Source organism: Ceratotherium simum, chromosome 16, assembly GCF_057802395.1.
Source record: "Ceratotherium simum simum isolate JZ-2026a chromosome 16, ASM5780239v1, whole genome shotgun sequence".
In the NCBI taxonomy this organism is placed as follows: Eukaryota; Metazoa; Chordata; class Mammalia; order Perissodactyla; family Rhinocerotidae; genus Ceratotherium; species Ceratotherium simum.
The window spans coordinates 23,051,797-23,074,396 of record NC_141915.1 but is presented as its reverse complement, the minus strand read 5'-3'; positions in this window follow the sequence as shown (position 1 = coordinate 23,074,396).

Sequence of the window (22,600 nt, the reverse complement as noted above, 5' to 3'; positions counted from 1 at the left end):
CCTGCTCCTCAGCATCCGGAGTCTCTTCCCCACAAGGGCCATCTCAGAAGGGAGAGGTGTCATGGGCTCTGGTGGGGAGGGCCAAGCCTGGGGTCTGAGGGCGGTGGTGACAGTGATCACGGACAGAGCTGAACCAGGTGGGGCCTCAGCTGGTTTATCCAGTGTCTCACCTTTTCTGAAGGGACAGTTAGGGTCTAGAGAAAAAACTCTCTGGGTCCAAGATTAAATAATTATCACTAAACGTTTCCTTTTAATTATGACTAAATCTCTTCCTGTAAGATGTTTCCTGGTATAAAATTCAAAAAGCTCATCTAGTGAAAAGTGAGCCTCTCTTTGTGACCCCGTCACTGCTTCCTCTCCTTAGAGACAGTTTCCTGTGTGTCCTTCCAGAGGAATTTTACATGTGGACAAGTGAATATACAAATCTGAGTGCATATAACTTCATACATGTGGTTTCACGCTATGCACGCTGTTCTATCCCTTACTCTCAGTACGTAATATATTTTGGATATTGTTCCATACAAGCACACATAAAGTGGCCTCATTCTTAACAGTTGCAGAACATTCCACTGCATAGTAGTGGCATGTGCTGGGCCAGTTCCCAATTAATGGATATTTAGGTTGTTTCCAATCTTTTGCTGTTACTAAAGCTTTCTTGAGTGTTCAAAAGATGATCCACACATCTTTGGGCCTATGTACAGGACTATCTGTGGCTAAATTTAGGGATGTTTCCTCTTTTATTTTCATTTTTTCCTTCTTTGGATCTGAAATACACACTCTATCTCTTGACCCAGAGAGAGGGTGTCATTGGTGAAGGTTGCAGAGGGAGTGAGGAGCTAAGTCAGAATTAGCACTCAGACCCCTGGCCTCCCAGTCCAGCATTGGGAATGTTCTGAGTCTCTTTGTGCAGCTGCATTGAATCTTACCTGATACAGAAGGCCGGGCTGTTGAGTATGTTAAGTTCTTACAGTTATGCCAATGGACTCGTCCTGAGCTACCTGGGCTCCATTGGCTAGCTCACCTGTCAGCCTTGGTCAGGGGCATAAGTGGAATCGTGGTACTGCCATGGAAGGGCCTGAGGAGTCAGGAGACCCGGGTCCTCACCTGGCTCTGCTGATGCCAGCAAGTTACGTGTTTTTATGCAAATAACTCCCTTTCCTCCTTGTCAGTTTCCCCATCTGGAAAATGAAAAGTTTGAATCAGAAAATCTCTAAGATCCCTTCCAACTGTGATGCTCATAGACCTGGATCAGACGCTTGACCTGGATCTCTCTCCCTTCCCATCTCTGTCCTCTTGATTGCCACGGCATTTAATTCGTACCTCCCTTGAGACCGGGGTTGGATTTTGCCTTGCATCTGTCTTCTCCACTAAGTTGTCTGAGGTCAGGCCCTTGGTGTTCTTCATGTCGTACCCTTGCTCATCTTCTACAACAGGGCTGTGAGTGTAATTCGCCTTCAGCACACATTTGTCAAATAGATGACCTGTGGGTACAGACATATTGTGGTTCAAGATAGACTGGAGACTGAGGTCTAGAGAAGGTCTGACAGTATGGGATCTGCTTACCCTTGTATGGCTGGTCTGACAGCACTGATCTCGCATGGAAACAAGGTGGATTCACTGGGGTCCTTGTGTAAAGGAAAGAGTGTTGACACTGAAGTCAGACAGGCCACTCTGTCCCTCGCCAGCTGGTGGCCTTTGGCACTTTGACAAACTTCTTGGTGCTTTAGTTCTTTCTCTTTCCTGGGGGAATATCATGCCTGCTCTTCAGGTTGCCTGCCTAGATGAAGCTACTCACGTCAGACTCTAATTGCAGCCCCTGGCACACAGTGGAGGCTTGGGGAAAGGCCATTCTCTTTCCTCCTGTGTCCTAAAGCGTCCTTGCAACGTCCTGTGGGGGGAGGGTAAAGACCTGCGGCTGCTTGCTTTCTCCAGGGGAGGGTGAGGGTCGCTGGAATGAACTTTCCTGATGTGCCTTTGGGTTCAGCTCCTACGCTCTATCCTTTTTGAGTTCATCCCCTTATCATGATCTTGCACATCAGCATACCAGCAGACAGAAGAATCTGTGTTTAAGGCAACCTGAGCTCAAGGCCACAGATATGAAGTTCATTCTGGGTCATCTACTTCCTCCTGCTAGATTATTTCCCTGAGTACCTGTCACCGACAAGCGTGTATGTGGAGCCAGATTGAGGCGCCGCTGGCCAGAAGCAGGTCAAAAGTAAGTAGATCATAGGCCTGAGTTTCTCCACTGACAGCCTCCGGGGCAGGGGTCTACACCAGGAATCCCGGGTCCCGGAGTAAGGCCAAGGAGTGAGACCAGCAGCGGTGTAGCCCCTGAGAATGGAGTAGGGACCACAGGAGGGACTTTGGAGGGGAGAATGGATCACTATGTCTCAGTTGCCATATGCCAGGCTCTAAAGTGTGAATAGAGCCCCACAGACCTGGGGTCTGACATCCAGCCTACTATTTACCAGCTGTGTGATTTGGACAAATCCCTTAACCTCTCTGAGCTGTTTCCTCCTCTGTAAATGGAGATGAAAGCATTCACACGGCAGGGTTATCGTGAAGATTAACAAAATAAAATGCACCCTGGCGTATTCCAGTAAGTCCTATTCTTATAGCTGTGTTTTCTCCTCCCAACTACTCAATAGGGAGGGAGGTATTACCATCCCCTTTCAGAGATGAGACAATGAAGGCGCAGGAACATTAAGTCTTGCCCTTAGTCACACAGCTGGAATATTCTCCCAGATCTTTCTGCCCCACCCCCCCACCTCGGCCCATGCTGGTTCTACTTCGATGCAGTGGAAGCTGGGAGAGAGAAGGGGCAAGGAGCCGTGCTCCACACTCTCCTTTCCTGCAGCAGCTCTGCCTCCATCTGTGCTGTGAGGCGGAGGCAGAGCTGCACCCACAAAAGGTTTCCCTGCCCAACCTTCTTGCTAATTTTGGTCTCTGTGGCTTGGTCCTCCTCAGTCACACCTTCCTGTGAAGTCCTCCGCCCCCACCCCCAGCCAGAGCCAAAGGCAGGGAGATACCACTGAAAGCCCCACTGGGCAGTTGAGGTCTTCTACCTCTTTCCTTTTAGAGTAGTTTATTCCTCCCCATTGTCATCCCTCCCACCCAGAAGCTTTGTGAATATCCTTTCTCCTGGCACGGACACCAAAAAGAGAAGGAACAGAGTGGGTGATCAACTTCCCCTGGGTTACACAGTGAGAAGGTGTCTGTGGGCAGTCCGCTCCTTGGTGACCACCTTGAGTGGAAGGTGACAGAAAAGGGTAAAGACCCCAGCCCCGTAACATTCCTATTCATCTTCATTCCATGCATATCAGAATCTCTTTGTGGCTGGGGAAATACCCGCCTTGGTTTTACAGTAGGGGTTTGGATCTTCCTGGGCATCAGAACCTTCCTCCACGCCCCTTCCCGTCTCCCTCACACTGCCCACAGCTCATCAGTCCCCTCTACCACAGGGACAGTCCAGTCCCTGCCTCCTGGTCTCTGATCCACTCTGAACCATGCTAGGTGCTGTCATATACACGATGTCCCACCTATAGCCTATGCAGTTGGTAGCATTATTATCCTCAACTAGAGATGAGGATACTGAGGTTCAGAGAGGTCTAGTGACTTGTCCAAGGTCACAACCCTGACAATATGTGGAGCTGGGCTCCAAACTCAGGTCTTTAGCCCCTAAGCCCAGTGTTCTCTCTGCTACGGCCAACTTGGTGTGGGGACAGCCATGCTTTCTCCCACTCTCCCAAGGGGTGGCTTATCTTGAGAAGAATGCAACCCCCACAGTTGACATAAATGGAGTGCCATCTCTGTGCCAGGCTCGGCTCCAGCTCCTTCCATCGTCACAACACCCTATGCAAGAGGAACTACTACTCTCTTTGGTTTATAGCCAGGGAAACTGAGGCCCAAAGAGACAAATGACTTGCCCAAGGTCACACACCTAGTAGCTGGTGGAAGTGTGGACTTGAAGAGCCCCAGTGCCTGAGGATGGTACTACCTGCCTGGAAGGAAACACATGGATTTGAGAGTGCAGTAAGTCTGGGTTTGAATCCTCCCACTCTGCCGCTGTCTAGCTGGTGAAGTCTCTCTGGCGTTGGGCTCCTGGATATGCAATGCGGGTGCTACCCTCTGCATTGCGGGGTTGTATTGAAGCAAGGGAAGCATTCAGAGATAAAGCTTATTATAGTCTGGCTGTGGGCTCAGAGTAGGGGCTCAGTCAACCCGAATTCCTTTCTTCTCTTTGTAGGCTTCAGCAAAGGCCCTCTGGCCTCAGACCATAGGGGAAGGATCTTGGATTAAAGGGCAGGGGACGTTCGCTAGAGGAAGCAGGCTCCTTCCTGGGTCCAGACAGCTTCCTCTTTTCAGCTGCCTTGACCTTGATCCATGAGGCTGTGGGAAAGGCTGTGACCCTTGGCTCCCTCTCTGTTTTCCAGCCTGAATTTTAATCTCCTCCCTCTGCCTGCCCACCCTCGCGCTCTCTTTCCCCCTCCCTAGCACAGTGCCCATGGGTTTCCACCATGGAAAGGCCCTTCTGCCTAAACTCCTATCTGCTTCCTGTTGTTAACATAACTTGGGCAGGCTCTCTGAGTGGGCACCTCTCTCTGAGTCACCATCCCCTCTCCAGTTCCCACTGACTCAACACTGGGCTTCTCTTGGTCTCCTTCCTACCCCATCCCCCATCAAGGTGAGCTGCTCCCTGCTGCACTCTGACCACCTGTCTCCTTCTTTGCCAGCTGCTCAGAGCCTCTGAGAGAAGGCAACTTTCAATTCCAAGCCCCCACTCTCTCTGAGCACCTACTCCGAGCCAGGCACTGTGCTAAGCATTTTCCATGCATTATCTTATTTGATGCTCCCAATATCACTGTGTGGTCATGATTAGTTAGTAATTGTTTCCTCTTAGAGGCACAAGGAGGTTAAGGAATTTGCCCCAAATCACATAACCAGCAAGTGGCAAAGCCAGGACTCGAACCCATGCCTTGCTGACTCTAGATCCAGGCTCTTCAACTCTCTCTCCTGTGTGATCTTTGGTCCTGAAGCAGAGGGAAGGACAGACATCTGGGAGGGTTTGAATGTCCCTCACTCACTCAACTTCTGGGGAAAATTTAGCTCCCGTGCACCCACTTTGAACCCAAAAGGCACCCTGGGACTTCCCAGAGACCATGTGTGACCACCATGTGTGGGAGGGAGGAAGTGTGAACCTTTAGGGGCCTGAGGGGTTCTCAGAACTGAGGCCCTCAATGCCTGGAGTCCAGCGGTGCTGGGGAGGCTTCTCAATGGCTTGGAGGTTTGGGTTGTACCCTGGGCTGGGCTGCTCATTGTTTAGCAAACCTTTCCACGGGCCACCTGTGCACCAGCGGCCTGCCGTCAAGGACCCCTGGGTCACTGGGGAGACAGATGTGGAGACAAGCATTGGCAGGGCTGAGTAACAAAGACTATGATGGAAGCAGGCAAAGGAGGAACTCTGGGAGCTCCAAGGAAGGCTCTGAAGAAGAGCAAAGACCTACTGTCCTCCAAGGCCACCAAATCTAGTGTAGTCTGATGGAATATCAAAGAGTGCTGGGTTCAAATCCAGGCTCTGCCACTTCTGAGCTGGGGGATCTCCAGAAAATTTTCTCTGAGCCTCAGTTTTGCCACCTGTGAAGTGGGGATATTCATATCTCCCTCACTGGGGTGGTGTGACTGGGAAATAAGGCAGTGGTGTAAAGCACCGAGAGATATCAGATGCTGCTCCCTGCCTCCATCCCCCCCTTTCCCGTCATCAAACATATATCTCCAGGAACAATCTTCACCGGCAGCCATGGATATTGTCAGAGCCAATGGCTTGATAGTCAGGTTAGACAGGATCTCCGGGCTCTATCCCTTTATCCTGATCACAGAGGATTTTAGATAAGAGATTGAGGATAATTTGGGACCACTCTCATACCTCTATTTAAAAAGAAAGCAAAGCAAAACAAAATCCAAAAACAAAAAAGGTGAGTGTCACAAGGTTTATTGATGAAGAATTGGGAATTTTAACTCCAAAAGATGCCACTTAACTCTCAAACTGGGAGGCTTTACAGAGTAGGGTTAAGAACAGAGATTCTAGACCCGGACTGTCTAGATTTGATTCTTAGCTCTATAACTTACAAGTGGAATGAGCTTGGATATGTTTCTTACAATGCCCAGTATCCTTGTATTGGGCCTTAAATTCCTCAACTGTAGAATGGAGATCCTAATGGTACTTTTAGGATCTTCCTCCATGAGAAGTCATGAGGATAAAATAAGATAAACTATGCAAGGAGCTAACCACACAGCCTGGTATACAGGAAGCTCTTAATAAATGTTAGCTGCTTCTGTCACTGCTTGGCAACTGTAACTTAGCCTTGGAGAATGGCAGTGCTGACAGGGACTCCGGGGTCATTGAGATGCATGATATTGGCCCGGGGACTCCAGGTGTGTGGAAGTGCTCCAGGAGCTCCTCGCTAGAGGCCAGGGAGGGGCACTGCATGGCTCACCCATCCCCTGTCTCTGCCCCCTGTCTGTTTCATAGTTTGAGGTTCCCTGAAACAGTTTGGATAGAAGTGTGTGGTCAGGGGAGGGAAGTTCTGTTGGTTTTTAAAAAAATTGAAATCTACAGATTTGTCCCAGTGATTTCCGACTCCCTCCACCCCATGAGGACTTTTGACTATCTTCTCCCCGTGGGCCCCATTGTTTGAAGAGTTTGGTCTATCCCCAAACTGCACGCATTGAGCAATGGTGTGTGAGGTTTTAACTCAGGTCAAGGCAGAATTCTGGAAAGACTTTTGGCAACCCATATGCTTAGGAGCCTTCATTGCCTATGTCAGAGTTGGAGAAGAGCCTGGGCCCTGAATCTCCTCCTGAATCTCCTCCACTCCTCCTCCTATAGGATCACGTCTCCTGAGCACCTTCCGTGGGCCAGGAGCTGTGGGCATTACCTTATGTAACTTTCACAAGCGCTCTTCCTTCTGATCCCCATTTTAGACTGAGAGAACAGGAGCACGAGCAGGCAGGGGTGGTACGTGGCCTGCCCTGTATCACTTCCCCGAAAAAAGGTTTTCAAAGTCCCAGCCCGCTGAAGATTTATCTATTTTCTGCATGAGAAGTAGAGCCAGTCTCCTTATAGTGATCTGTCTGCTTTTTCCTGGTAAAATGGCCCAATTCCTCTGAATGTTTCATTGTTTGGAATTCATTAATCTGTTCCCTACGTTAGTGGAGCTTCCCTGTGCAACAAGGTGATGATCAACAGGAAGGCACAGAGGGAAGAGTTGTATTAAAACACAAGTGGTCTGTGTCTGATTTTGTTCCTTGCATTGCATCCACAGCCCCACACTACAATGTATTCACAGGTACACATAAACATATTCCAAGGAATCCATGCTCAGAGACACGATGTCTGCATCAGAGCCTCAGATATGTACACTCCACAACACATGTACTCTTGGAGGCATACACACAGAAGCAGGTACCCACATAGAGATGGTCATATATGTAGACACACATATGTATCCAGACACACACAATCATAGACACACACACACGTACGCATCTACATGTTCACACTAATTGAAATGAATTCTCTTTGAAACCAGTTTGACCAGCTCTGCCTTTGGAAAGAAGAAAGAATCTGGGATTTACAAAAAGGAAAATTACACCAATAATAGGATACAATTCCATTCTCATTAAATTTGCTGTAAAAAGGGGTGGGGGAGTGGAATAATAGCACCCAATGCTGAAGACTACTTTTTGTAAAACAGGTGTATTTATACACTGCTGCCAACTGAGTAAACTGTGACATTTCTTTCAGAAGCATGTTTCCCCTATGCTCCAGGAAGCAGATTCATATCGTCTTTTCCTGTAATTCTACTTCTAGGAAGTTAATCCAAAGGAAAACATCACAAGAAGAAAATGTGACTTATAGAAAAGTAGTCACAACGACTGTTATTTAGAAAATAGTGGTAGCCAGCTAAATATCTCAATTAAATTATGTCACCTCAGTTTGAGGGAATGTTGTTCAGCCACCACAAAGGCAATTATGAAGACTAGGGTCATCACAGAGAATATTTGTGGTAAAGTCAGTGAAAAAGGAGAGCACAAAATTGGGTGTTTACTGTGATTGAGATGATGTAAAGATTTGTCTACAAAGAGCTAAATAATGGAGAGTCAGAAATGAACAGTTCTTTGAGGGCAAAATAACCATTATTGATATGTTTACTTTAATGTTGTTACAACAATGATTTCAGTTCCAAAAGCTATCTGTTATATAAAAAATAAACCCAGTTGAAGCCAGCCTGATAACTGCAGTAGAGATTTAACTCATTCGTGGATATTGGAGCCTCAGCAACTCATAGGTATGAGAAGTGTACGTACTTGTGCGTGTAAGAATGCCATGTGTGCATTTGACTTGGCCAGCCTCCCAGCCTCAACCTACGAGAGGCTCAAATGACAACCCTGAAGTGGTCATGGAGCTTCACCTGCCTAGAGCTCCGCTCTGTTATTCTCCCAAGCCCTGAACTTGAACATTTCCAGGTCAACTCTACTCAACACCAATGTCTGACCTTACAACTCATCTTCCCACACATGCAGACCTCACTCCTAGGAGATAAGACTACACTTGATAGAAAAAGTTGTCTAGACTCAGTAGGCTCAGAGACCAAGTAAAGCTGAGACTTTCCATGAACTGGCTCTGTGAGCTTTGGCCAAAATAGTTAGAATTCATTGAGAATTGACCCTGTATAGTCCTGTCATGGATTCTCCAAATCAGTGGTTCTCAGCCTTTAGGAGCCCCAGAATCACCTGGGTGGAGGGAGGGATTGCTTGTTGATACAGAGATTACTGGGCCTCACCCCCAGAGTCTAACACTCAGCAGGTCTCAGGTCGGGCAGACCTACTGATTCTCTGCATTTCTAACAGGTTCCCAGGTATTGCTGAAGCTGCTGGCATAGCGTTGAGAGCCATTGCTCTACGTATATTATCTCATTCCTCAAAACAGCCGTGCAGATGAAGTACCTTAAGTATTACTCCCTCTAACTAAGGGGCTAGAGACCTTGGAGTGACGTAGCAAGTCGTTTAACCCTCTTTGTTTCATTGCATCTAAGAGAGAGTAATAAAAGTACTTCCTTCTCTTTCAAGGACTAGAGGATAGAATGGATGTGAAAGGGACAATCCAGATACCAGTCAAGTTTGCTCTGACGCGTATACAAACAGCCACCACACACACACACACACACACACACACACACTCCTCTATTGTGGAGACCAACTGCCTGCTTTCTTCAAATACAACCCGTCTCCAGGTGTCAGGCTCCTGTTTATTGTCTTTTTCAGTCAGTGAGGAGCTGACTCAGATGCAGCCTGCCTATGTGGTTTCTGTTGTCCCCAGAAATGCTCAGCAAAGTGACAGCATGCACTGCTGGTGACCCTGCAGACGAACAGGGCTTTGTGGTCTCAGGCTTGCCACTCCATCCTCTGTGCTGCCTGGGTGAGCTGGGTGCTGGGAGCACACAGAGGAGCAAGAGGAAATGCCAGTGTTTGATGAGGCCTTCACAGCCTCCCCTTTCTTGTGGGAACCAGAGGGCAGGCTTGACTCAGCATCTCCGCTGAGCACGTCCAACCCCAATTGTGTGATGTGGGGACCTCAGGGGCTGTTGTCAGACAGGAGTCAGACAGGCCTGGGTGTGAATCTTGGAGCTCCTGCTTTGTAGCTGAGGGCCAGCCAGTCCATCTCTGTGCATCTCAGCTTCCTCATCTGTAGTATGGGGAAAATAACACCAACCTTCACTGGGTGATTGTGAGGGTTCAGTGAGCTGGTATATGTGAAGAGCACAGCCTGGCGCCCAACAGAGTTTGTCCTGAAACTTGATGAGATGGCTCAAAAATCTATATAGAAGAGTAAAGTGGTGGAAACAGCCAGAACACTTCTACTTGAAAAACAAAAACAAAAACAAATAAAAAACAGAGAGGGGGTGATATCGAACCTGAAGTGAGTTTGCTCACCCATCGTGCAGCAAGCCAATCTCTCACACGGGTGTAGTGGAAGAAGGTAGGAGTTTTATCGCAAAGCGCTGAGCAAGGAGAACAGGCAGCTCATGCTGTAATCCCGAACTCCCCGAAAAGCTACAAGCAAGGGTTTTTCTCTGGGGTTTTAGGTAGGCAAGGGAGAGCATGTGGCCTTGGGGGCTGAAATTCTAAGAGTCCTCCACACAGGTGTGACTGTCTGTTCTATGTGTTGCATGTGGTGGATTTTTAGTCTTTGACGTCTAAAACTTACAATCACTCATTGTAGCTTCTCACTGTTCCTTAGTCAGGCAGCGGGCTGTGAGCAAGTTCCTCTCCTAATAACTGTCCTCCTGCTGTTCTGCAAGGCAAACTCAGAAACTTTGGTTATTTTGTTTCTCACGTTAACCTTGTGGGTACAAGGCAAAATTTCACGCTAATCCAGGGAAATTTTAACTCCTTCATCCTCGGTTTCAGGGGGCTTACTTAACCAGATACCATACTTGTTATGGTCAATGAGCAACAGACAAGCTGACCAATGAAATGAAACGAGAGGGCCCAGAGACAGAACCACGTTTGTATGAAGCTGGGTATGTGGTATAAGTCACGCACCACACAATGGTGTTTTGGTCCACAACAGACCACATATACGATAGTGGTCCCATAAGATTAGTACCACGTAACCTAGGTGTGTAGTAGGCTGGACCATCTAGGTTTGTGTAAGTACACTCTATGGTGTTCCCGTGACAACGAGATGGCCTAACGACTCATTTCTCAGAATGTATCCCCATCATTAAGCAACGCATGACTGTTTGTTTGTCACATCAATGGGGGAAGGAAAAACTGTTCAAAAATTAGGCCTGGAAAATGGCAATCCATATGGAAGAAGAGATTAAATTGGATCCTTACATTGTACTATATACAAAAAATTAACCCCAGATAGTTGTGTCAAAAATAAGTGTTTAAAAATTTTACTAGAAAATCTTAATACAAATATTTTTTAAATTTTTGGGAAGAAAAAGACTTCTTAAACAGGATGCAAAAATAATTACTATAAAAGAAAAGACTGATAAACTTTCCTGTATTAAAAATATGAGTTTTCTTTCTTAAAAAGACAACTTGAAAATAAGCTACGAATCAGAGAATATATTGCAATACACTTACTAACAAAAGATTAGCATAAGAATGTAATAAGAGCTGCTTTATATTCGTGGGAGACTCCATCCTTATTTAAAATGGTTCAGAATATATTTCCCTGCATCGTTGGCTCTGGGCTTGGCCACGTAACTTCCTTGAGCCAACAGAATATGAGTAGATATGACGTGCCATATCCTAGCAGAAGGTTTAAAAGCATGGCAAGTTTCTGCCAATTCTTTCTCCTGGACCCTCGGCCAGGAAAGGAATGACATGTCCTAAGTAAGACCTGCTCCTTTCGTGTGGGCCCAGGAGTAGCAAGACACAGGGCAAGGACCAGACCTGACGCACAACTTGGAGCAGAGACGCAGTTGACCTGTACACTTGAGAGCAAAAAAAGAAATTCTTGAGAGCAAAAAAATTGTTTCTTGTCATAAGCCACTGATATTTTGGGGTTGTTTGTTATTGTTGCAAAAGCTGACCAACATGGAAAGCAGTACCTAGAAGTGGGGTGCTAACTAAAGAATAAAGTGTGTGGTTTTGGCTTTGGGCCTGAGTGGTAGGCGGCAAGGAAATTTTACGGGGGGCTGGAAAAATGGCAACCTATGTGATGCGGTTGAGAAACATTTGGTAAAACTGTCACGTGTGATAATTTGTAAGGCAGAAAATATACCTACTGAATTTATGGCTTTGGGAGAAGAAGTTGTGAGGCAAAATGCTGTTATTGTGAGTTAGTTATTATTAGTTACATTTCACGAGGTGCAAAAAGTGATGGCGGCAGATAAGAACTGGCTCATTTGCAGGCAGAATTGAAAGGAAACATAGTCTAGAAATTCTAGGGCTTGCAGGGTTGAAAGGTGAAATCACCTTTCCTTTCCAACCTCTGCAGCCTGTAAATATTCTCAAAATTGGACATAGCTTTAGGGGCAAAGATGAAAACAAAGGCATGGCTATGAACACCCAGCCTTGAAGTCAAGACTAAGTCAAGGATATAGCTGTTGCTCAGTTTGTTAAGACCTCTGATGAGATTAAGACAGTCCCAGGGACCCCTGTCAGTTGGACAAAGTGACTCATGGAAAAGAAACTGGGTCTCATAAAGCCTGGTGGTGTCAAAGCACTTGAAATTTTTTATCTAGAGAGAAAGATCTCAAAGAGAATCGTGGGTTTGGTTACTGATGTTTCAAAAAAGTTTTTGAGAGAGTTATATCACCAGATGTTCTTCAGTCTAGATTAATTAAGACTGACTTTTCAGGACATGAAAAGATCTTGAGCCCCAGCATCTACAGGCCGGAAGCTGGCTGATGATATTGATAAGAAAAACGCAAATACCCCAAAGAAAAACGTCAAAAAACAGGAACAGACATTTCACAGGAGAGGAAACGCTTATGGCTGACAGACAAATGAAGAAGTATTTAATCTTATTATTATCAGGGGAAACACAAATCCAGACCAGAAAGAGATCTCAATTCAAAATAATTTGGCAAAAATTGAAAATTCAGACAATACCAAGTGTTGGAGAGAATGTGGATCTACGTGATCTCCTATACATTGTTGGAATTTTCATGCGGCCACTTTAGAAAATGATTGAAACCGTCTCATAACTGAATATTCGAAGCCAGCAATTCCATTTTTGTGTATATACCTAATAGAAGTCTTGCTTATACAAAAATGTTCATAGCTACGCTGTTTACAATGACAAAGTTTGGAAAAAACCCTCAAATGCCCATTGAGAGCAGATGAATAAATAATACTCTACTTAATCAATGGAATATTATAGAGCAGTTAAACCAAAATGAACCACAGGGGCACTCAATAATATGGATGTATATTAACAAAATACTATTGGACTAAAAAGTAGGTCCCTACAATTATAAATAGCATGATACCCTTTTTGAAAGTAAAAATATATACATTTTAGAAACACATATAGATGAAAACTATAGAAAAGAGAAGCAAGGGAATTCAGGATATTGGTTACCTTGGGTTGGAGTAGTCAGAGAAAATAGTATACAGAGAAAATATGGTTAGAAGTAGGTTATTGTCAAGGTGCTAGCATTTGATTTGAGTGGTGGGTCACGTGGGTTTATGGCATTATTAAAAAGAACTGAAACTTTTAAAAAAGAGATTGTTTTTTTTTCTTTTTGTCATAGACCACCTGAATTATAAAAGTCCTTAGAAGTTGGTTAGTTCTACTCCCTTATTTCCATAGGAGAAAACTGAGGCCCATAATAAAGGAGTGACTGACAGAAGCTACACAATTCTTGAGTGACATAACTCAACCTGCCCCTCTTGTAATCCTCCTATCTCAATGCTGACATACGCAAGCCAAGGCTTCATTCTCCCTCTACTCTCCCTCACATCTAACCCATCATCAGTCCTGCTCTGCTATGCCACACCTGTCCATTCACTTTGCACTACCCCCATGCCAGCCAAAGCCACCATCATCTCTCACCTGGACTTCTGCCATTGTCTCCTGACTGGTCATCCTACATTCTCTCTTGCTGTCTAAAATATCTGTTTTCCATACAACTGAGAGAGGACTCTTCCTCTCAGACTTCATTTTCTACCATCGTCCCCCCACAAGTTTTATATGCCACTCTCACTGACTTTCTTTCTGGAACATTCCAGGTTGGTCTTTGCATATAGCAGACACTGCTGCTACCCAGCTCACACCCCTCAGCTAGGAATTCCATCTCAATGCACACCACATGATTTCAGCTGTTGGGGAAGGAAGGATATCTGCTACTTACTCTGGGTCCTTCCTGGCTGGGCTACAAATTAAATTGACATGAGACCGAATAGCAGGAGAAAATGAAACAAAGTTTAATAACGTGTATACAAGGGAAAAACCAGGGAAACTGAGTTTCTCAACAAATAGCTGAGGTTTTCACCTTAAATAGATTTAGATAAAGACAAAGGAGGATGTTGGGGGTGGGGCAGGAGACAGCTATGGGGGATTTCAGAGGGGAAGAAGACAATGCACATGGAGATGGAAATGCAAACATTTGTCTGACAGCTCTTTACAGGGCCACCTAGAGAATGTGGCCGGGGAGAGACAGAACTTTTGATAAGACCAGCTTGGTGCCTTTCCTGTCACAGCATCTTTTTTTACATTATACTATGGCCATCAGATGGTAGTGGCTCCTTACTGGAACAGGTCTTCTATGTTAAATTCTGTAGGTAGTTTGGAAGGGGAAGCTCAAATGTTCTTCAGAGAAAATAATCAAGGTAAAGAGACATATTTTGGGGTGGCCAATTTTGATCTCCCACACAGCCATGGAAGACAGCTCTGTGCATGAGCAGGGCAAGACAGAAGTTATCTCACCCATGACTGACAGGAACTGGGGAACAAATACCCCAACTCCCTCTCTCCTGGGTAGGATAACTCAGTGTGCTCTATTCTGTTTCCCAAAGTATCCCTGGGACACTCAGTTCCAGTCACCCACAATGGTGCTGGCCTGATAATGTGTCCTTTATTTAGTCCTTCCCCATCCTGGTTTTGCTCCCCCACTTTCTTACTCATCTTTCCCACACCTCCCAAATAAATTATTTTCACTTAAATCTTTGTCTTGGGTCTTAATCAGAGGGTAGTGTAAGCAAAGGTACCACATTAGGCCTTTGTACTCACCATTCTTTCTGCCTAGAATATTCCACCCCTCCATCTTCATATCTTCTTGTCATTTGAGGGCTCAGCTCAAATGCCAACTCTTTAACCCCCCCACTAGTCATAGCCCTTTGTTATTTGTCTTCACTGACTTCTCCTACTTGAAATTATCTTGTTCATATAATTAACTTGAAAATTATGTCTCTCCCCCAGGATGTTAGCTCTCCAGCGCAAGTGCTTTGTGTATCTTGGTGCCCAGCATGCAGGAGAGTGCCTGGCACACAGTAGACATCCTTTAAATATTTATTCACTTAGTTAATGAGTGTTTTTTGCTGGGAGGGATGTTGAATACTGCATCAGGAGGAAGATTTACAGGAGCCATTTGAGCGTATGCATTTCTAACCGGCACAGCAATTGCCAGCATGTAAATGGATCCTGCTATTGTGTTTTTGAGTGGTTGATTCTCTTTAGTGGGTTTAATCTGCTTCCAACTACTTTAAAGTGCTCACAATTGTTCTGCTAATTACTAATTCCAATAAAGTCCCTGTTAAAGCATATCTTATAAGTACTTTCAACCCCATAGGACTGTTGGAAGGAATTATAGATGGTTGAAAGTAAGAGAACTGCATTTATTTAATAACAGTCTTAAATTCAACTTGCCTTTCTGTTGATTTACCTGAATTAGTAAAGCCAGACTGCGTTTACTGCTTACTTATTTACACAGGTGAGACGTTGGTAGAGGCTTGCCCCGGGAAATGCAGATGTGGAGGCCAGAAGGAAGCACTCCATGTGCAGTGCTTTGGAGAAAACTCACTTCCTATGTGCTCTTGGCCCACCACATTCACCTGGCATGAATTTGCTTCGACACGGGACTGGCAGTCTTTTGGACCCATAGGGCCTGACCCTGTGCTCGGGGCATTTGAGTGGAGGCCTGCGTGTATGGTATTAGTCTCTCTGAGCCTGATTTCCTCATTTGTAAAATAGATTTATACTAACTATTCCATACCTTGTTGTGAGGCTGAAATTAGCACACGGCATACAGGACCAAGGAAGCCAGAAATAGTGGTGAACGTATAAGGGACCATTGTTTGTAACCGGCAGTCACTGCTTCCTGTTGGGAGACAGTCCTGTCCACATGGCACGTGACTCAGTGAGGTCGAGCTGCAGCTGTTAGGCCCCAGGACATGACCTGAACATTATGGAAGAATGCAGAACTAGGTCATCCCAGAGTTGGGTTGAGGCATCGTGGAAAAGGTAGGATTTTCAGATGCCTGGAAGATTGTGAAGATGGGGGAAATGGCCTGAGGGGGCTGGGACTGCCTAAGGGAGCCTCTGAGCCCTGGGAGTGTGTCTGCAAGTCTGTGTATGCATGAGATGGTATGCACATGAGAGCGTGTGCGGCTCTGAGTCTGAAGGCTGAGGTTTTATGCTCAGTTGGGTAAAACTCAGGGCAGAGAAGGTTAAAGTCTTATGTTCCATTTAGACGTGAGCCAGCTCACTGGCTCCCCTATACTCATCAGCAGTATCACATGCATTGTGTTAAGTCAGGAGCTCAGAGTCTAGACAAGAGGCGGGTTTGGGAATGGACAAATTACATTAGAAGGCAGCACGTGTAAGCACAGAGCGAAGAGCACAGTGCCTGGGATCCAGAGAACAGGGAGGGTAGGGAGGACGGGGAAAAGGCCTAACAGAGGAGGTGATTTTCAACAAGAGTGGAAGCTCACCATGTGATGAAACAGGTGGAGGTCATTCCCCATAGAGAGAGGCACAGATGCAAAGACCAGGGCGTGTCTGGCAGCAGGGCATGGAATCCAGTCTAGGGGCATGGAGTGTCTACATGGGGTTACAGGTGGTGTAGATTGTGGCCAGATTCAGAAGAATGTTGCAGGATAAACTAAGATGTTTGGGCAGCACCTGGGGGCGAGTGTCTGCCGGGAGGCAGTGCAGCGTACTCAGAATTGGAGCCAGACTGCCTTCGTTTGAATCCCACCATCCCAGTGACTAGTTGAGTAAATCTTGAACAACTTCTCTGTGCTTCAGTTTCCTCATCTGTAAAATGGGGGACAATAATGATAATAATAGCTACTTCCAGAGCTATGAGGCAGAAAAGACAGGTTAACACATGTGAAGTGCTTAGAGTGGTGCCTAGCACACAGTCATGTTAGCTGTTAATGCCTGTTATCCCACAGAGCGCTAGGGAAACATCAAGATGAAGGGGTGGATGCAGGACAAGGAGCCTCTAACCAAGTCTCAGAAGTAACAGCCATAGAGGTTGGAGGAAAACCAGGAGGGCCACCTGTCAAAGAAGCCACAGCAAGAAGATGTTTCCAGAAGGAAGGGTCAACAGGGTCAAGGGTGCTGAGAGGTCAGGCAAGACAAAAGCCAAGGGTGCCTTGGATTTAGCAACAAGGAGGTCACTGGTGACTTTAGCCATGCAGTTTTGGTGATGTGGTAGGGACAGAGGTGAGTTTGCAGTATATTGAAAACGTGGGCAGGGAGGAACTGCTGGGAGAGAGTGGGGTGAACTATGTCAGTTGTTTGGCTGGAAGGGACACAAGCAAAAGGTGGCAGAGGTTGAAGCATGGTGAGGTTGGTAACCATCTGCTTTGCCGGACTCCTATTCCATCCAGCCATTGTCTCTCGTGAAGCTCATGACCTTCAGCCAGCCAAGCAGGGGAAGGATTAGAATCCATAACTTACAGATGAGGACACTTATGTAGACAGAGATCAAGAGTGGCAGAGCTGGGACAAAGCCAGGCTACCCATTTCCTCTCCATTTTCATGATGCTGGTGGGATTATGCGCAAGGGGGGACTGGGCAAGACGGTGTGGGCTGCTCAGTGCCATCTACCTGCTTTATCACACCTGGATCTCAAAAGACCCATCCATTGAAGGTGGATTGGAGTGGGGGTTAGAGAAGAGTGATGACAGATTCCTTTAATGGAACACCTAACATATGCTGGGTGCCCAACACATTCCCTCTGCCTGAATCACATCATATCTGGGTGGTAGGAGAGATCTTTGGTTGAGATTTCTAGCTCCAACTAGAAACAGTGGGGCAGGATGGACCCCAGATCAGCAGAAGGAACACTGTCTATTTTTCATATATGCTCCTTCTCCTCAATCCTTTCTCTACCATCTTAGGTCTGGCTGGCTGGCAGCAGCTCTGGTCCTTGACTCTGCTGTAGGAGGATTGGCAAGGCGGTGACTTGAAGGTTGATGTGTCACTTGGAGCAGTGCTTGTGGGAAGTGAAATATATCTTTCTGGCTTGTTTGGGCAAAGTCTTTATGTCAAGACTTTGGATTGATAAAACCATAATGGTGGGATTTTGGAAAGTCATCTTCTAAGCCAGGGCGCAGGAGACTCAGAGTGGGTGATGGGAGATTCCAGGGAGTAAACCAATGGATGCCCATCCAACATGAAGCAGACACATGGCAGGAGAGCTGAGAGGGGCAGGGCAGCCTTTATGGTGTAAAAGTCTCTATGCAGTCTCTGCTGTCGCATTCTTGAAATCTTTAGTTTTTGAACAAGGGACCTTCATTTTCATTTTGCACTGACCCTGCCAATTATGTGATCCATCCTGGTCAGGGGCACAGGGTTGGTGGAACACACAGACTGCAGACTTTGGACAGGTGTGGCGGGCAGCAGCCCTGACTTCAGATGCTCCCCCCGTGAACGTGGCTCCTGAAACTCACGCGCCTCCCAGAAAGCTAGGCGAGCCCGCCATGGTTGGGAAATGACCTGGCGAATGTAGAAGCAACTCTTAAGAGCAGCTGAAAAGATGCCTCAGACAAACCAAGCAGGGAGGGAGGGAACACAGAACAATCCCAGAAACCGTGATAATGAGCCGGGCTCTGGAAGCCTTCGCACACATTTCCATATTTAGTCCTCATGGCAATCCTGAGACAGAGGCACCATGAACCCAGCTTTAGAGATGACTCAGCAGTTTGGGAAGATGATCCGAATTGACCGGGTGCTAGGAAGCGGCCACCTGGACTAAAATGCAGGTGTCTGGACCCCAAGCCCAGTGCTCTCCCCACTATGCTAGAGGACAGAGGAGAAGGCCAGGAGACCTGGATGTCCAGGCTCTGCTGGCCAGCACCCCAGTGGCCCAGCTCCAGTTCTGAGGGGAGAGGAGCGTGAGCTCAGTGCACTCTCTGTGGTAGATTCAGCTCACTTCAGAGCCCAGGAGGCCAAATCTGGCGATGGGGGCATCTCTTGGGGTGGTCCAGCTCTGAGCTGAGCCCCAGAGCCAGGCCTGAGGGACACTGAGATGAGGTCATCCTTGCCCAGGCCGACCTGGGCTCCCAAGGCAGTGGGCACAGGCCGTGGGCCGTGGTGGGGCCCCGGCTGTCCACCTGCCACCCCGGGGAGAGAAGGACTCCTCAGGGGATTTTCACAGCAGCCTGTGGGTGTGTCACCTGAATCATGGGTGGCCTTGTTGGTTTCGGTGGGCATATTTTGGAGTCATATTGCTGCCATTTCCTGCCCCTACATCCTTGCTTTGTGGGGTGGAAATGCTGGGGCTTTTTCCCACCATTGTCTGTGAAGCTGGCATGGTGCCCTGGCCTCCAGGTGGGCAGCAGGAAACCTACAGGTCTTTCCAGCATCCTAGGGGTCCTGATGAAGTCCACCTTTTCTCTCTGGCTATAGCCCAGCTCTCTGGACATGAGCACAAAGTCAGAAAATCTCAGGGGATGAGCCCAGCCTAGGAGTTAAGATGCAGGGCTGTCTTCACAGCTCTGTGGCTAGGTCCCCATGTGACAACTCACTTTTCCTTTCTGGCCCTCCAGCTCCTCATCTGTAATGTGAGATAGCCCATCCCAATCCTTCCTAGGGGTTCCTCCTGCTCTGGGGAGGGAGGCTGGGAGGGAGAAGGACGAAGGGGCTGGTGTCCTCCTGAGTGCCGGGCTGGATATGGCGCCACCTGACCCACCAAATGCACACAAAGACTTTGCAAGGTGGACATTTTTGATTCAGGGCCAAACAGCTCAAGAGCCACAAAACTGAGTCCACAAAACATTCTGAATCCAAGCCCGTGTCTCACGTACCAGGCTTCTTTGAGCTTCTGAGTGGCGCTTACTGGTGCTTTCTAAGTTTCAGATGGAAGCATTTTAAATATGGCCTATGGGTCCCAGGGTGGGTGGGATCTAAATGCCTAGGGGCTGGGATCAGCCCTGTTAGTCTCTATTGCCCTTGATCATCATCAGTAAGGGGAGGGTGACCTCCCCAGCAGGCTCCCTCAGCATAACAGACTTGATCCAGAAGGCTAGTTCCACCATGGATGGACGAGGGGTGTGGCTGTTTGGGTGTGGCTGGTGGGCAGGGGTCTGTCTGCTCTTGGAGACTTAGAGAGTCATCTAATGACAAACCAGAGAGGGTCTCAGTGGCCGCTGAGGCTAGGGGCTCCTGATGGAGTGAAGTGGTGGGGTTGGATTATTCAGGGAGTCTTTGCAAGATACTCCGTTGCTCTGGATTCAGAAGATGAAGGTCTAGAGTGGGGTTCAAGCACACGTCTTTGACAAAAGCTTCCCAAATGACCCTAATAGGAATCCCATGCCCAAGGAAAGAGTCACTGCTTTAGACCAACCTTCCTGCTTTGTATGTGAGGAAATTGAGGCCCAGGGAGAGGAAGTGACCTGCCCAAGGCCCTACAGGAGATGAGCGGCAGAGTCCAGAGATCCTGTACCCAGATTTCTACACTCTTTCCACTGAGAACCCCACTCCTCGCCTGTCACCTCTCCTAGACTCTTTCCAACCTCTCAAACCTTCTTGCATTCATTCTCCTACAGCCTCTAGCACAAGCCCTCAGTCGAAACCACAAATCTGGTTGCACCCCTATCCTGAACAAAAAATTGATTAAGGCCTTCTACTGCCAACAGAGTCAAGTCCCAAGGCCTGAGCCTAGGAAACAGGATCTTGTGAAACCTGGTCCGCAGTCCTGGCTTCATTTCTGGCCACTCCCTGCAGACCTGCCTTGTTCCCCCACACTCTAGAGACAGCAGCCAGCTACTTTCATGCTGTGAAGCAAGTGTTTAATTTCCATGAGAAATGTCATGTCTAATTTTCACACAAGCCTAGAAGCAGGGACCATTATCATCCCCACTTAGAGATGAGGCTCAGAGGTTAAGCGGCTGGAAGAAGTCACGCAAGCATTGTACAGAGGAGCCGGGCAGTCTCCCCAGAGCCCACTCTCATAACCACTGCACATCATTCTGTCCCCCCTTCCCCACCCCCACCCCGGCAAATTCCACCTTCATCCTTCCAAGCCCTGTTGAAGTGCCACGCTGCACCCCAAGGAGCCCCAATGGACAGGCGTGTGCAGCCCCTGGTCTGCACATTATGGCACTGCTTGCCCATCTCTGCCACTTACTGGTTTGTGTATCTGTTTCTCTCTCTAAGCCCTGGCTGTTGCAGTCAGGTCTCCTCTCTGACCTGACTGATCCCCCACAGGGGCTGGTACAGAGTGGCCCTCAGAAGATGCTTGCTGAGTGAATGAATGAATGAGTAAATGGACACATCAGGAACTGAGACCTGGCAGCAGGATCCCGCATGTGGAACGGTGCCCATCAGCACCCTTGGAAATTGCAAACAGCCTGGCCTCCATCCACGCGTGTGAGGCAGGAGAGACAGTAGGGGGTAGTGTACACAAGCACAGGATTTGGGCCTGAGTTCCTCAACCTCCTTCAGTCAGCTGCTACCTCTATGCCTCCTGTAACCTCCAGGGCCTCCGTTTCTCATTCTGTGGCATGGGGACAACACTGATGTTAAGACCTCTCCTTCCTTCTCCTCCAGCAAACAGCCACTGTGCACCCACCCTATGTTGGGCACTGGGGCATGAAATGCAGACCACGACAGAGGGACTTCTGTCTTCTGGGGTCTTCCAGACAAAGGAGGTGTACCGACCACCAGACAATGACGGTAGTGTGAGGAGCCCACTGTGAGAAGAGCTCAGGTGGGACAGCCTGCAGGGAGTTAGCCAGATAAGACGGAACAACGTCGCAGGCAGAAGGGGCAGTGAAGTCCCAGCATGTGTGCAGCACAGTGACGGCCGTGCGGCTAGAGCTCTGGCGGCGCATCGTACGGGACATTGTAAACCGAGCCTAGACATTTGTACTTCACCCAAGCACAGCGGGCCGAGTTGTTGTCTGCTCTGCAGCTGTGTGGCTGTGGACACACATTGAAAAGCTGGTGACTGTGGTTGCTGTGACATTCTTTGGGCACCCCTAGGTTTCCTGTTGCTATGAGAGATGCTCAATGCCCCCTTCACATGTCGCTGAGAACCAGATAAGACAGGCCTCCTTCGAAGAACAAAAGTGCTGAATGTTAGAGAAAAAACAGGAAAAAGTGTAAGTGTAAGAGGCAGAGTGTAAGAGGCACTGGAAAACACGGGAAGGGGTTTGAATTCCAAGGCATTTGCGTGCTGGGGAAGCTTTGCTGGGGGCTGGACTTGTGCTCGCAGGAGGCAGAAGGGGCCTGGGGCAGAGGTGGGGACCGGAGAGGACTCTGTGCTCACGTGGGCGATGACAGAAAGCTTGGCCTGGGTGATGGGCAGCACCAGATTAGAAGGGAAAGAGACCAGAAAGCGGGCACTGGATGGGGAGGTGGTGGCTCTGCCTGGTTCAGGGAATGACACCTCAGATGGTCCAGGATTTAGGGGGAGAGGGAGAGGATGGAGGTCTTAGTGAGCATCTACTGTGTGCCCGGCCTTGAGGTGAGTGTGTCCACATGCTCTGCAGCTCACAGGACACTCCATCTCCTCTCGAGCACGCACAGTGAGTGTAAGCCCGTGGGGGCAGGGCCAGTGTCCGTCTTGTGCCGCTGTATCCCCGATACCTAGTGCAAAGTATTAGGTGCTCCACAATGATT